The following is a 16,589-nucleotide window of genomic DNA, read 5'->3' on the forward strand; positions in this document are numbered from 1 at the left end:
AGGTCCTTAGGAACAGTGCAGCAACACCTGGAACATTACATGTAAGTGTCAAAAAAACTGAACCTCATGCCACCTCATTTTCTACCCCCTGCCCTCTTCTTAATGCACTCCTCCCCTACTGCCTTCCCAAAGTCCTGAAAAAGAGTGAACAACCACGGGGGAGCGCCTTGACAAGCCTGTTGATCTCCAAGACGTTTGTGAGCATGACATGCCCTGTCCTGCCCCCCAGGCACCACCATTTTGGAGAGAGCACAAGGACCAGAGACACCCAGATGGATCATCCGCATCAGGTCCCTATACCCAATGGGATCAGCCTCGATGCCTACAAAATGGCCTCTTCCCCCTAGCTGCCTCACCTTCCCAGTGCTACAGGGGGCCTAGGAGCTCTTGGTAACAGCACATTAAGCCCCTGTTTGTGGGAACTTTAATTTAAACACAAGTTAGAGACGGCAAATGACTCTGGCAACCAGATAAGTCATCCCAGGAGAGCAGGGAATAAGCCAAGAGAATCAGCTGAGTTAAGGCCTGAATTTAAACTACCATAGATACTCAGAAGCCTGGAACAGGTAAAGGCTGGAGGTCCTCAGTGAAGGACCCCAGAGCCCCACACCCAAGTTGCCCTGCTCTGGGCTCCAGGCCAGCTCCCTTCTCTGCCATTCTCCAAATTTTTTTGCAAAATTCCAACCTGATTTCTGATTCCATTCCTCCCATCCCCACTCCACTGTTTTGAACTCAATTCCTTTACTTCATTTCTCAGTCTTTTCTGTTATCCACTATTCTGAGAAAGTTATACTTGTTATCTACCCTCTATCTGCTCTATTATAATTGTAGTCTAATACATCCTGCCTAGTGGTGGCTCAGGGGCTTTCTATTCAGGAGGCAGGTGTGATATACGGAAATAACCTGAATGCTAAAAGACCGAGGCTTCCTTTTCTGGGTCTCAGTTTCCTCATCCGAACAACAAGTGTGTAAGAGGATCTTTAAGCCCTGCGAGCTCTGACTTTTCACAGGAGAATTTGAGGACAAGGACATCTGAGGAAATCTCCATCGTTCTTTAACCCCGGAATTTTCCACTGTTCTAGAAACATTGTTGGGTATTTGTGGTGGAGGGAGGGGGAGAGCAGTCGAGCCTGTTTATTTCTTTGTGAGGGGGGTCCCCAGGCTTTACTTCTACCCCTTCACTCATAGCACAGACCCAGGCCCAGACCCAGGCCCAGGAGAGAAGCTGACTTTTCCAGCTCTGTCAAGGCCTGCTGAGCCCAGCTCTGTGGGGCTGTGGCTGTTGAGATGTTGTCACTGTCCTCTGGGGTGGGAGTGACATATGTTCCCTCTGTCATAGCACCTGTGAAGATAGCTGAGGGATGGCAACCCCCAAGAGGGCAGAGTTCCATCTTCCTCAGTTGACCTTGAGAAATATTCTTATTCTGTCTTTCCGGGAGGCTTAAAGTGAAGGCAGAGCCGTCATAGTCCCAAAGCCTCCACCAAATGTGAAGCTGCTGTCCTTCAGAGAGTGTAAAAGAACACACCTTGGCTATGACAAGAGAGAAGAGGGTCAGACCACAGGCAGAACTTCCAGGTTGGGTGCTAGAGCAGACTGTGACCCCAAGAGATTATCCAAAAGAGAAAACCCATGGTGCTAGGTCTCAGAGGATGTCTGTGAAGCCTGGGGCACTGGCAGGGATGAGGATAGTGACCCCAAAGGCCCCTACCAGCTTGTGACTCAGGAATTCAGAAGGTCCCTGCAACTGGCATGGAAAGATCTTGGCATTTTCTCTGGCCCAAGGCCTTTAGACAGAGGTGAGCAGCTGACACTGGGGTCTGGGGCCCAGCTGTGTCCCCACATTACCCGCCCCTCCTGTGCGTCTGGCTGGCCTTGGAGCCCCAGGCCTGCCCGCCATCTGGGCAGCTCAGAGGAGAGCCCACTGCCAAGGGAGTGCCAGCATTGATTTATAGCCCACAACCTTGGCAGGCTCGGCTGTGTGCCCGGAACCTCCTTTGCTCAGGAAAGAGGCGCACCTCTTAAAGGGGCAGTGTCGAGGGATACAGGAAAGTCTGGAATGAACACTGAGGCAGTCAGGGGGCTGGTAAGGAAAAGCCCCACCCTTTAGGATTCTGGGTAACTGTCATTCCCTAGGAAGCTTCTCCACCATCCATCATACCCTCATCATCCACTTCTCCTTTGTAGACTTAGCCCAACTGTAACAATTTAATTTGTTTAATGTTAGTCTCTTCTGGTAGACTGTAAACTCCGTTAGGGCAGGACTCAGATCTGTTGTGTTCATCTCTGTATATGCAGCACCCAGCACAGTGCCTGGTACGTAACAGAGGCTCAATAAGGACTTGACAAGCATAGGAAAAAAAATAAATAAATGAAGGTCCTTGTCCAGAAGGTTGGGGTAGAACCATGTGCCTTTTCAGAGCCTGCTATGGTTTTTGAGACTCTGCAAAACCTGCCCTTCCCCCTGGATCTCTCCACCAGGATCCTTCTACGTAAACTGGGACCAAAGGGTCCAATGTGTTACCCAGATGCACTTTACTCCCCAACTTTCCTTGGGTCATCTCTCTTAAGTCTCCATGCAATGTTCTTTTCATCCCATATTCCTTCCTTCAAGAAGGTTTCTCTAATTGCCTATGGTCTCAGCCCCTGATTCAGATACCTTTTTCCCCCACCACTTCTTATCATGGAAGTGCTTCATCCATTCATTCATTCAGCAATATTTACTGAGTATCTTCTGCGTGCTAGGCATTGGGTGCTGAGAATTCATAAATAAATAGGACAGACATGATTCACGAACTCAGAGACACTATATTTTAGGGGGTGAGACTAACAAAAAAAATAAGTAAATACATAAATGCAAGCTGTGATACCTGCTATAAAGAGGGCTAAGGTAATCACAGACAAGATGGAATGGGGGCCCATTAAATCAAGCGGTCAGAGAAGTTTTCTCTGAGGAAGTGACATTTGGGCTGAGACTTGAAGAGCCAGCTGAAGCCCTGTGAAGAATGAGGGAACAGCATTCCAGGAGTGGCTCAGTCACCTGGGTGTGCATAGCAGAATCTCGGGGAGCAGAGGGAGGACTTTTCCAAACTGCCTACTCCCATCTCTTTTGCATTCTGACAACTCCTATCCCTTTAATACAGAAGGACCATTGTTTAAAGTCCTTGGAGAAGCAGTATCAACCTCACCTGGCAGCTGGTTAGAAAAACAATCTCAGAGTCCACTCTAGATCTACTAAATCAGAAAGTGCATTTTATCAAGATCCCCAATCATTTGTAAGCACAGTATTGTTTGAGAAGCAAGATCTAGATACCACCTCAAAGGTGAAACAGTGTGAGGACATTGTCGAGGAGGGTAGGGTGGGGGCGGACAGGCAGAGTGGTTGCTGAAAAGTTTGGATTTGAATCAGAGATGGGGTGTGAGAACGTGCATGTATTTGTGTATGTGTGTGTCCAGCCCTCATGACCATGAGCTATCTGAGGCTTTACGTCTCTTGGCCCTTTTCCTTCCGTGAGTGTGATTACCTGGGGATATATCGTTACTCCACTGTGACAACACCCCAACTTCTACCTGCAGCTGCAAGTCAAATGGAAACTGCCAGCCTCTGGGTGATTGGGGACACCTCTGAAACAAGGCAAGGCAAGCAGATCCCTTGTTCCTGACCTCCGGCAATCCATTTATCTGACCTAAGTCTCATAAATGCATCCTGATGAGCCCAATCGCTTGCTAATGGTTATGAGCTGAGACCTGGGGATTTATAGCTGAGGCCTTGGTGGCCACAGACAGAAGCAGGGCTGTGTGCAGGAGACTAGGCTCTGCGTGACTTCAGTTCATGGACCATAACGGCCCCCCTCTCCCCCCGCCTCCTGCATTTGGGGCAAAAGTAATGCTCTAGGGAAGGGGCGGGGGGCTGGGGAAAGAAAGACCTCTGGCTACAGAAATCCCAGGAATGAGGAGTGAGTGTCTGGGAAACTGGCCCAGCTTGGCTGTGTGTCTGTGTGTCAGGGTCGGGGGAATGGACGTTGGAGAAGTAAACATTGGAATTGGAGCCAGTCAAGCTGGGGTTCAAATCCTGGATCTTTTGTTTACCAATGTGTGAATTTGGACAAATCACTAATCTTTCAGAGCCTCATTTCCTCATCTGCAGATGGGAACTGTGATACAATCTCATAGATTTGGGAGAATTAAATGAGATTAAGTTTACAAAAGGCACTTCAAATACTAATTGTGTGTATTTAAGCAGGTAAAGTGATTGAGATTTCAATTCCAACTCTGCCACTAATTTCCTGAGACAGAGCATTGGCTCTGTCACCAATAGCCTCACATATATACACTTTCCGGGTCTCAGCTGTCCCATAGATGTTAAGAGCTAGATCCAATGTTCTGTTGGCCTCTTCCATCTCTGGTGTTTTGTGCCTCTAACAAGGAGTCCTTGGGTTGGAAGTGGAGAGTTGGAAGGGCATGAACCTCATCCTGGCCATACAGAGGGAGTCCCTGCAACTGTGCCCCAGAGACAATGTGGGGGTGGGAACTGAGTCAGAACAGCCCCTCCCTCAATGGTGCCTCTTGTGAGTACAACTCCCTGCCAGGATGCTTGGCACCGTGTGAAGTTTGGGGCAAGAGGGGTGATCAGGAAAGGCCCTGCAGAGGGGTAGACGTCAGCTGGGTATGGTGGAAATACCTGAACCATTCATACATTTTTCACAAGTAGGTCTTTGCCATATGCAGAAGTGCTGGAGGGACATTGCAGGCAGAGGGGAATGCAATGCCCAGAGGGTACCAAGCTGATCCCAGTCGGATCGGTGGGGCAAGATGCTGCTGTACGCATTCGCCCCTGGGCCATCTTTCGCAGTGTTACTTGATATTCTTTATTGAACCAGGAATCTCTCGGGGCAAGTCTTCCGCAGAGCCAACAAAGTCCAACGAAGAGGCCCCGCGAAGGCCACGGGCTTTGGGGGCCCTCAAGCGCAGGGGACAGGCACGCACAGGTACTGCTGGGCCCCGCGGGTGCAGTTGGGCCCTCCGCCCCGCGTCGGCGCGCGGCCTTAAATATTACCCCGGAGTTTTCAATTATCTCTTCTTAATGGATTTGCAGGGGCTCTTTCATCAAGCGCGGGGTGGCTGGGTGTGGGGGTGTGGGGAGCGCGCGGCAAGGGCTAGAGCTGGGAAAATGGCCCATATTTCAATATTAAAGCCCTTTACGATCGTCAGCAGCATGAAAGATGCTGCAAATAAAACGGAGCCACCCGCGCCAGCCTCTCCATCTCGCAAGTTTTAATTAACGCTGAGGGGGAGGCGGCTGCCGCGCTGGGCCGGAGCCCGGCCAGGGCACACGGATTGCGGAGCCTAGTGGATCCCCAGGCTTGAGCATGAGCGTCGGGGATCCCGCCCGCCGGACCTGGCAGACGGGGAACGTGGAGGGCTGGGTGAGGCCGAGAAAGATGCCAGCAGAGATGGCAAAGGAGGAGAGGGGAGGAAAAGAGGTTGGCAGGTTTCTGAGAGTCTGACCAGGAAACAAACATCATGTAACTGAAGGCACAGGATTCTTGTTATTAAAGGGGAGGGAACTTAGGACCAAAGGACTGAGCTCTTCACACCAACCCTCCTTCAGCCTTTCTTCCGGTCAGCAGCAACCCCCAAACGCTCCCATGCTAGTCCCAGTCCACCATCCCCCCTACCCCAAAGCACACACCTTAGGTCTCCCAAACAACCTCCCTCTGCTGGCATTCATTGGCCCTTGTTTCAGAGAGGCAGACGTATTTTCTGAGGCTCCGGGTCCCCACCCCGCCCCCTCACAACTCCTGTTTTGAGACGTCTGCTTTCTCCATCATTCTCTCAGCCTCCCGGGCTGGCCCCATTCTCCAGACACACGGAGGAGCCCACACAGAAGCGCCACTGTTCTGCCTTGGCAGCGGCCTGGCCTGACAGCTTGTGCGTGAGCAACAGACCCATCCGTCAGGCGGGAAGGATGGAGCAACGTCCGGCTGCCCTCTCTGAGGACTCCCCTGGGAGCCACCTCTGGCCTTGGCCCAGACTCCTCTCTTCCCCTTTCCTCACTCCCCCAAACCAGCAACTGCCAGCTCAGTATATATGTCTGTCTCTATTCTCCCCATCTGCCCCTTGCCCCACCCCCAACCCCCTGTACACACTGTCTAGAGCCTGAGGCTCAGGTGAACCACCTCCTCTCATGGGTCACACTTAAAAGTCCTTCCACTACCTACAGTGGCAGGCATAACTCTTTGGCTTAAAAGGATCCAGGGATCTCAGTGGACCACAAGCCAAAGCTAACCAATTGACACTCAGGGTTTAAACCAAGGACTTTGAGCAAACTCCATAGAGTGGAGGAATTAGAAAAATAATACGAATAAAAAATGTGGTCTTTATTCTTGGGTATTTACACATACTTTATGTCCCGAAAGGTTTTGCAGAAATCAGATTCTCTTCTCATTGTGCAAAGGAGCTTATGAGCACCAAGATGACATTCTACATTAAAACAAAGAAGGAAAAAAAACTCCTCTGCTTTTCAGTGTACACTTTTTTCTTGTTGTCAATTTGTGATAATCATCTATCAAGCCTGCTTAAAATAGCACATATTTATGCAGTATAGTTGAGAAGACAGAACTCTCATTTAAACAGTATGGGGAGCAAAGGGCAAGTGCTGTTGGGATATACAATAGTAGGAGAAGGAGGTGAAAATTAAATTAAAACATGGTTAGCTTAATCAAGGAAGACTTCCTGGAGGGGACTGGATTTGGAAGTAGAATATAAACTTGAAAAGAAAGTTCCAGATGGGGAAACACTGGTCCTAAAGTAGGACACATTCTTTATTTTATTTTGGGTTGAGAAGCCCATACACTTGGCTTGTTTCATCTTACTCTTCTCTGTGAAAAGAGTAAGATGAAACAAGATTTGTGTGGTAGCGAGAAGTTGAGTAGACTCTGGGATCTTCGATGATGCTGGAGATTAAAGTGAGTGGGAAGGGTTCCTGACACACCCACCCCTTCTCCAAGGAGTCCTTCCATATTTGGTATAAGCTGTGGGAAAGATACCTGGACTCAGGGACTCAGCCACCACTCTGTCATACCATCAGAGGTTTGGATGTATGGCCATAGAAGGCAGGAAGGGTCCCACAGCTTCACTCACCAGCCCTGACACAGCTGGGGGAGGAGGGAGAGAGAAACGAAGATTCTTTCCTTCTACCCAGATTGTGGGCGGAAAACCAAAGTCCAGTCACTCAAATTGATGAGTATTTATCAAACACCTACTATGTGCCAAGCACTATATAAGGCACTGAGGATCTAGAGAAGATCAGGGCATAGTCTTTGTGAACAAGGTGCTTACAGTCTAGTGGAGGAGATAATTCACTCATTCAAAAAAAGTATTGAGCATTTGCTATGAGCCAGGCAGATTTACAGGAGCTAAAGACAGACTTGATCCCTGCCCTCTTGCAGAGAATTGTCTGGTACAGAAGATAGGTATATAACAGGCAGTTAGAATTCAAGGTGATGTGTGCTATGAAGGGGAAGGGACAGCTGCCAAGAGGGGACATGCCTATGAGGGACTCCTACCCTAGTCTGTGAAAGGGGAAACAAGGATAGTGTGGAAGAGGCAATCCAAATCTACCTCAAAGAATGCAGAGAATTCAGAGGCAGAGTGGCATAGGAGGGTGTTCTGGGTCAAGGTTCGTGTGCCTGTTCAGCATCTCACCAGGAGCTGGTCCAGCCTGAGTTGCTTCCCTCTAGGCACAGGATGGCACTGGCCTGTCCCAAAGCAGCTCTTCCAACAGCAGCGAGGAGAGTTGGAAGATCATCCTAATAGAGCCAGACCAGTAAATGAGGTTATCAGTTTCCCTTATTCTGCTGGGAAGCTTCTGCCTCAGGGCTAGGCTATTTGGGAAGGCTGGGGGCAGGGGGCTCTGTGGAGGGTCTCACTCTTTCCACCTCCCTCTCACTGATAACAGTTTTGAAACAAACCAGATTTTAAATAAAAAGAAACAGGTGATCTGTCTCTCTAGCTGCAGCTGAATACAAACCAGGACAAGAGAGAATTGTTCTCTCAGAATGTTCCTACCTCCCCTGTCCTAAGCAGCTCCCCTACCAGCCATCAGGCAGGAGTGTAGTAGCAAAGCAGGAAAGGCATTCAGGAGAAGAGAACGGCCTGGGCAAAGGCCCAGAGGCAACAGCACCTATGGTATCTTTGGGGAACTGCTGCTCCCTCAGTGGAGGGAGGAGGTTGGCATAAGCTCATGAAGGCCCAGTATGTCAGTGGGGCGGGGGGCGGGGGGCGGAGAGGGAGACAGTGAGGGACCCCTGAGGGTTTTATGGTTTAAATTTTGACGAATTTTTCTATAATACAGAAAATAGAATAATGTCGCACTCTTGTATCCACTATCCATACTTAAAGTTTTATTAAAGTACTGTTAAAATTTTGTCAGCTTTGTTCTGGAGTTCTTTTAAATGAACTGGTCATTACACATAAAACTGAAGTTCCCTTGCCCTCTTCCCAGCACCATTCTCCGCTGTCCTAGAGGCACCACCATCATGAATTTGGGGTGGATCTTCTAGTCCATGTTTTTCTATTATCAATATATATATCCATGAAAAACATACTATATTCTATATTGCTTCAGTGCATTCTTTTAAAGCTGTCCAACTGTTATGATATAATTTACAACTTGATTTTTTCACTCTGCATTTTTAAAAAATCTTCATTTGAGATTTTTGGCAAAGCACTGCTAAGGGTAATCTTGGTTTTTAAGATCACTGTGGCTACCAAGCTGCAGATTCCAGGTAACAAGGGAGGACTGAGGATGGTGACAGTAAGAAAGAAGGTAATAGATGTTCAGAAGATCAAATCCACACCATAGATTACTGATGGCAAGCTCGTGAGGGCAGGGATTTGCTCTATACATGCTATTCTTCAGCACCATGAACAGAGCTTGTCTCCTGAAAGATGCTCAATAAATACTTGTTGACTGAGAGAGATTGGTAGGGGGCAGAAGAATCCAAGATGACTCCCAGATTCCTAGCCCAATGTGACAGTCTCCAAGATGAGGGTCCCAGGAGGAAAAGCTAGATTATAGGGAAAGGTGAATCCAGAAGCCATCCTTCTGGGCCAGAGGAAATGAGGCTGCGCTACACAGGAGGAGTTGATATTAGGGAGCAGAGCAGACTTCTAGTTCTCAGGATTGAAGGCTATGAAGGATTTGAAGGAAACAAGAGATTGAAGGGGAGAAAGGTTCAGTCCTGTTGGGGGCAAAGGTTAGTTGAAAAACAAACCAAATTCAAAAACCAATTTCCTGAGAAGACAGGGAAGGCAGGGCCCAGCTTCTGCATTTACCCACAGTGTCTCGTTGCCCTTTGTGTGGTGGGTACCCGCAGCCCATTAGCCAAGGCAGAGGAGGAGGAAGAAGGTGTAATAAGTGATTCTGGAATCATAAAGACCTTGTCAGACGCCCACACTCCCAACTTTGCTCCCACTTCATATTCATCAACAAGATGGACGGGCGGGGTGCAGACAATTGCTTCCTAGGGACTTATTCTTAAGCAAATCCAATCTCTCTATTCAGGGAAGGATGTGAAATATAACCGGCTATTAGGACCCAGAGTTCTGGTCATCACCTCCTAAGGCTACCCTCTGCAAAAAGCTCCTTCAAAGCCACTGCCAATCCTCTCTTCCCCACCCCACTACCCCCTGCCCCAGGCCCAGCCATCACTTACCCTCTGCTGCCAATTTACCTTTAAACAGTCCCCTATTCATCTTGTTCTCCTCCTTCTCTGACATAGTCCCCTTCTCTGGAAGCCTTCCATGCCCTGCCTTTCTCCTGACCCCAACACTTTGTCCTGAACTAGTCTGGCAGCTCCCAGTTCCGTCCACATCTGTCTTTGTCCCTCTTTCCATCTCCTTACCTGAGCCTTTGATAGCTTAGCATCAGAGTTCTTTGGGTCCTGGGAATGGGTAAGTGGCATTTCCCTGTTATCCCTTGGTTCTTATGCATAAATGCTTTTAACATCGCCAGTGCCCCTTTCTTGGGGGGACCAGAGGGTCACTTTAGTTTCGTTTTATCTGGCAGAGTATAAAGAATTTTCATCTCTCAGAAATAGAGCGCTATGGATCTAAGTCGCTTAACTCTCTTTCTAGGAATCTTGCAATTTAGACTTCTTCTTTATTCAATGATTTTTAAATATCATGAAGTAATAGAGTAGGTATAGGAGAAAATCTTGGAAGGGCTGGCCAGGATCTGGCCAGCCCACATCTCCAAGAGTCTGCCATTTGAAAGGGTGGAGAGATCTGTTGGAAAAGCCCTTTGTCTTCTGGATTCAACCCCTGGAGCCACTGAAGGACTAACCTAATGATCCTCAAATCAGGCTGGGTCCAGTCCCCACCCCCACCTTGAACTTGGGCAGGCTTCTGATTTTTATCAGAGCAATATACCTTGCAGAATACCATCTCCCTGATCCCTCACACTGAGCAGAGAGTCAACTATGTAGATTTCCACCTTCAATAGGTGTAGATGAAACAGGCCTTCCTCCAAGTCATGTGACTTGCCCAGCTGACCAAGGTTATTCCTTAGTGGAGAAACCACTGGGACTTTTTTTCCTCCTCCTTTTCACCTACCTGGACTGTTAAATTTCTCCACAATCAACACATATTGCTTGTACTATTAAGAAGAAAGTAAAACTTTAGGAAGATCAGGAGTTAAAAGCGTAGATGTAGAGGGCCATAGTGATGGCCACTGCTGAGTTAGTCACAGAGTCAGGTGTGTTTCCTATGGATGGTCTAATGAGTTGAGGGCCACTCCAGGGGACATTGCGAACACAGAAGCCTTGAGCCCTGGGCAGCCCCAAGGCTGGGCCAACAGAGGGCACCTACAGAGGACGAGAGTGGGAGGTAGAGAGAAAAGGGTCAACAGGACACAGATGGGCAAATTTCTTCCACAGTCATAAAGTTTCAAAGATCTAAGCCTTCAGGTCTTTCCTTAAGAATCCAACCAAATTTAAGTGGTCTGCTTTGCAACCTTCTATAAAGTGTGACTATTTACCCTGTTGATGTGCAGTGGTTTGGCTAGTAATTCTTAAACAGGAGGAATCAGAAATTTAAACCAAATACTTCATGTTCTTAATGCTAAACTTGAAGATTAAACAGTGGAAAGGTGGAAACAGTCATGTTGTTTGTTTTGCTGTTTTGAAGAGTGATAAAATCAGAAATCTTGGCCATTGCCCAGGTTCTGTCTCTGACGTAAAGATTCTCAAACTTTTCTGTCAAAGTCCCTTCAATATTAGAGGGAGGAGAGTGAATTGGACCTCAGCAGTCTGGGGGCTCAGTTCAAAGGACCAAATTCTTTTGAGGCCTTAGGTTTTAGCTTTAAAATTATGCAAACTTGGCATTTTATTACATAGTATATTTTGTGTCTTAATATAAAAATGATGTTTTAAACAATTTGCCATCAAAAACTTCTGCGGTCCTCAGAGAGTCTTCTTATGTATCCTGTGACACCCCCACAATGTGGCCGCAGTAGTGTGACCCTCAGGCACCTGCGTCCCAGATGAGAAATGCTTCAGTGGGTGGCCTCCCAAGTAAGTACCTTCTCTGTTTGATTGTTTAATTTGTCAGACTTCCCTGCTACTGTCCCGGATTATATCTCTTATGACTACTATTTAGTGAGCACTTACTATGTGCCTGGCTCTGGTGCCAAATGCTTTATATGCATTATGTCATTTAAATCCTTACAACCACCTGAAATTCAGATAGCTAAAGTGACTTGCCTAAGGTCACATAGCTGCCTCGTGGCAGAGTGAGGGTTAAATACCAGTCTGCTGGACTCCAGGCAAACTGCAGCCCCCTGTTGCCTCTCAAGGACCACTGCCAGAGCACCTGCCTGAGTAAGCACCTCCCAAGAGGGAGGCCGTTGTGGTACATCTAGAAAGAGATGTAATATAGGAAGAGTCAGAAAAGCTAGGTTTAGGTCTAACTCTGTCCCTGACTAGCTGTAGGTTCTTCAGGGAGACCCTTAGTCTGTGGGTCCTCATCTATAAAATGGATAAAAAAGGTCTGTGAAAGAGATAGTGGAAAAAAGATGATCCTAGAGTCAATATCTTGCTCTGCTGCTGACTGGATGTGTCATCTTAGGCAAGTCACCAAATCTCAAAACCTCTGTTTCCTCCCTTCTAAAATGTGGAGAAAAATACCCACCGCACAAGAGTACTATGGGGATTAAAAATAATATGTATAAAACACCTGGAATAGAGTTTGGTGTATAGTCATTGCTCAATAAATGCTTTGCAGGAGTCGTCTCAGCAGTAGTGCCCATATTAAGAAATTGTGATGATTGAAATGTGGGAAATGTGTGAGAGCAAAATTACGAAGTAAGGCAATCCCCTAAAAATAAGGAACTGGAGAAGGGTCTACCTTAGTGTATCCCCAAATCGCTCTGCTGGGTGAAGGCATGGAGTTCTCTTTCATTGAGAAACCTCTAACATGAATCAAAACCAGAGAAGGAGCCACAGCTCATTTTCTTCTCTTTTTTTCTTTCATATTCTTTCTCCCATCACTTCTCCATGATCCCAGAAAGAACACCCCTCCAACCCATCCCCAGCTGCACTGGTGCCTGATCCCCAGGACCCATCTGAGAAAAGACACACCAAACATCTCCTGCAAAAGGATGTGGGGAGGGTGGCCTGGAGAAAGAACTCTTGAGGCAAGTTAAGGCAGGGATAGGGAGGATCCGAGTCCCTCTGCCAGCCAGTTTGGAGGACAAAGCCAGACACTCCAAATAAGACAAGCCCTTGAGGTCTCTCCCAACTTTAATATTGTCTCAGTCTGCTTCTGCAACTTAGCCAGTCAGCCCTAATTCCTCAGTATGGGCAAGACCCCGAAAGACCAGTCATCCATGTCTTGATGAACTGTGTGGCCCACCTTGGCAGGCACACAGGCACTTCCCAAGGTATCCGTGATGGGAACTCTTTCTGGAGGGATTACAGATCTTGACCCAAGATTGCTTCTCCATCTTTCTGTTGGGGCCTTGCAGCCCAGCCTGAAGGGAGTTTTCGTGAGCATCCAAGATACTGTGGGTGAGATGCGTTCTCCCCTTGCTGGGCCTTTTCCCCCTAAACTGGTGTCCCAGGCACCTCTTCCAGTTTGGGAAGCAGATTATTTATGGTTTATTTTTGACACCAGATCATCGCTGCCCAAGTTTCATCAATTTGTCACTGTTTTTATTGTCAGCAATTGCCCATAACTGGAGCACATTTAAAATGTCATTGATCTTGGTATTACAGTGTCATAATCTGACAGTAATAGGTGTAGCCAGCACAGGAAGCCCAGGCCCTGAGATTGATGGCGTTCAGCACACCAATTATATTCTGTCCATCTAAGTGATAAAAGAGTACGTAGGAGGCATTCAATAGATAAATTAGATATCGCTCCCAATTATGTCCCTTTATTTTATGGAGTCATATGCTCCCTTTAGAAATTTTTTCTTCATTTGGCTTGTAAAGGGGCATTACTTGACCCCCTCAAATACCAGGGCTGCTCCCCTGCATGCTCCACCTTCGGTTTGACGCTGATCCCTCCCTACCTTCTAGAAGTTTCTCACCTGGGCTTTCCCGGGACCTAACCTAGGCGCCTCCCCAGTGTGGTGGGTGGGCACAGGTATGAAAGGAAAAAGGTGGAGATACCTCTGAGAAGGGGTTAGTTCAGGCCTTTGGGAAGAACTAGGAGGTCTGATGATGCCTTTCCTTAACATGACTCTAGCCAAATAAATGGGATCAGGGGAGAATCATTAAATAGGTTACGATCTTCCAGCTCCAAATTCCAGCAGAGCCTTCAAATTAGGACAATTAGTGAATGGCTATTACTGGGGAGGAGGAAGATGGTCAGAAAATTTTCAGTCTTCAGGAAGTGACTTCATCCATCTCCCTGTCTCTACTCTAGCTTGAGCTGAATCAATTCAAACCTTTCCTTGGAAGAACCCCCAGAACCTCCCTCACCCCCATTCCAGTCAGATCCAATGCCTTCTTCAGCTTGAGTTCCAGCTCTGCCACTGTGGTAGGAGAATGATGGTGGCTTTCCTGGGGAGGCAGTAGGCTCCCTGCTGGAGAGCAAGCTCCAAGAGCAGCCCATTTCTAAGATGAGAGTTCACCTGAGGCAGGAAGTGACTGGCCAGAAATGAGAGGCAGAGAATAGAGATACAGTAGGAGATCACTTTATTTAGGTCTTAGGTCTACGTTAGACTCTGAGGACACTCTTGATCTGGTCTAGACTCCTACCCTTCCCCCCATGTCCCTTAAAGCCAGCAGGAAACACAGAAGAGGCTGAAACATCAGGGAATAGTGTTCCAGGTTCATTTATTGAGCTTTGCAAAAGAAAGTGTCCATGACCGGGCTGTTCCCCAAAGCCTGTTGCCATCTCTACTGTTATAAATAATCCTGGCAGTAAGTGCCCTGTTACATTGAAGGGAAGTTGTTCTTATGGCATGAAACCTGAGAATAAGGGTCAGGGGAGGAGGGATGATGGGGGACAGAAGAGAGAGATGGGGAGCCATCACCCTCAGGCTCCTCAAGTATACCCCTGAGCTAGTGATAAATGAATTTCTGGAGCAGCAGATGGCAGTTCAAGTAAAATGTTTATAGGAAACGAGTGTGATTTAAACAATGTCTTGGCTGATAAACACCAGCCAGATGGGGGGAGAGGGCAGGGTGAAGGGTAGAAGAATCTAAGGCCCAGAGGCCCTGGGTGTTAAGTAGCTGTCTGAATCTCTGCTCAAACACACACACCAGCTTTGGTCTTAACATGTTTTTAAGAGCTGGTTATGATTTCCTTGAGGGCGACTCAGATTAAGACTAGAGTGGAGCCCCCAGCTGAGCGCCTTCAATAACTGTCCATCACAGTGTCTTTAGAGACAGCAGCCTCTTCCCTGTGGCTCAGGGAGCCGGGGACTGGGGAGGGTTGCCAGGCTGCCCCACTCATCAGCCTGTTCCTAGGCAGCACTGGGGCCTGTTGCCCTGTGCACAAGCCCTGCCCTGGATGCTGGGGCAGATCCTGGGGACAGGGCTTAAGCCCCACACTCAGAGAGCTCTCAGGCCTCAAGGAAAGAGAAAACACACAACCTAGAAAAGAAAATAGAGTGAAGAGAACAAAAGGATGGAAGTCAGGGAAGAGAAAACCGTTACCAAATCCAAAATCCAGGCCTTTCTCACCATGTCCACTGCTGCCACCCTGGTCCAAGCGACCCACTTCTCACTTGGATTAGTGCAGTAACCTTTCAACAAGTTTCCCTGCACCTTCCCTAACCTCCTTGCAATCTATTCCCAACACAAAAACACAGAAGGACCATTTAAAACTTAAATCCAATGTCTTTCCTCTCCACTTCACTCGGAGTAGAGATCAAAGTCCTCAAGACAGCCTACGAGGCCCAGCATCATCTGGCCTCTCATTACTCTCTGATGCCAACCCCTCCCACTCTTTTCCTTGCTCACTCCACTCCAGCCACAGTAGTTTCTAGGTTCCACAAACTTGCCAGGCATGTAGCTGCCCCAGGGCCTTTGCATCAGCTTTTCCCTTCGCTTGGAATTCCCTTTCCCAAGATATTCTTGAGGCTTACTTACTGCCTCACCTCTGAGTCTTGTTCAAATACTATATTCTCAATGAGACCTCCTTGACTACCATATTTAAAATTGCAGACTTTCCCTCAATCCTGATCCTTCTTTCCCCGATCCACATTTTCTGTAACCTTTACCACCTTCTAATATACAATATAATTTACTTATTTAATACATGTATTGATTATTACTGTCTCTCCCTGCTAAAATGTAAACTCCACACAGGCAGGGGTCTTTCTCTGTTTTGTTCACTGACGTATTCTGAGAAACTGGAACAGTGCTGAATAGTAATTGCTTAATGAGTAAATGCAAAGGATATAGTTAACCAGGGCAGGGTTTGGAAGGGAGGACAGGGGAGGCCATTCCAGGCTTGGTTAACTTGTGCTTTATCTCATCACAGGCCATGTGTGAGAAACTGAGGGCCAAGGTGATGGGCACGAGTGCAAGAGGTGTGTTAACGCCTTATCCAAATGGGGAGATTCGGTTGGCAAAGAGACTAGTCTAGATTTACCCTTGAATCTGATGCAAGTCTTGGCTTTAGGTTGAGATTTCATCATCTCCAAGACCAACCTGTACTTTGATGAAATAGTAACAAAGGGGTGTGCCAGGCAAGAATGAAGTGGTTGGAAATGAGGGATGGACTGGAACTTCAGAGGCCCTTGAGGTCGAGGGGGAGGGTTAGCTGAGAGACAGAAGAACAGGCAAGTGTCTTATAAGTCTCGAAAAAAGATCAAGGTGGAATTATAGGGCCTGAAGGAAGATTGTGTATATGTATAAGTAGGAGGAGGGAATCAAGTCATCATCTCAAAGAGGATGTTCCCATCTTCACTGGGGGCAGAATGAAAAAGCCATGGGCTATCTCTAAAGTAGAAGGAATTGGAGTTAGATATCAAGAAAAACTTCCCAATTGTGCAGTAGGCAGTAGAGGGAAGGGGTGGAGCCTTATTCTTTGGAGAACCTGAGCAGGACCTCAGCTAGGCTAACACTGAGAG

This window comes from Pteropus medius, unplaced genomic scaffold (assembly GCF_902729225.1).
Source record: "Pteropus medius unplaced genomic scaffold, Ma_sr-lr_union100, whole genome shotgun sequence".
Classification (NCBI taxonomy): Eukaryota; Metazoa; Chordata; class Mammalia; order Chiroptera; family Pteropodidae; genus Pteropus; species Pteropus medius.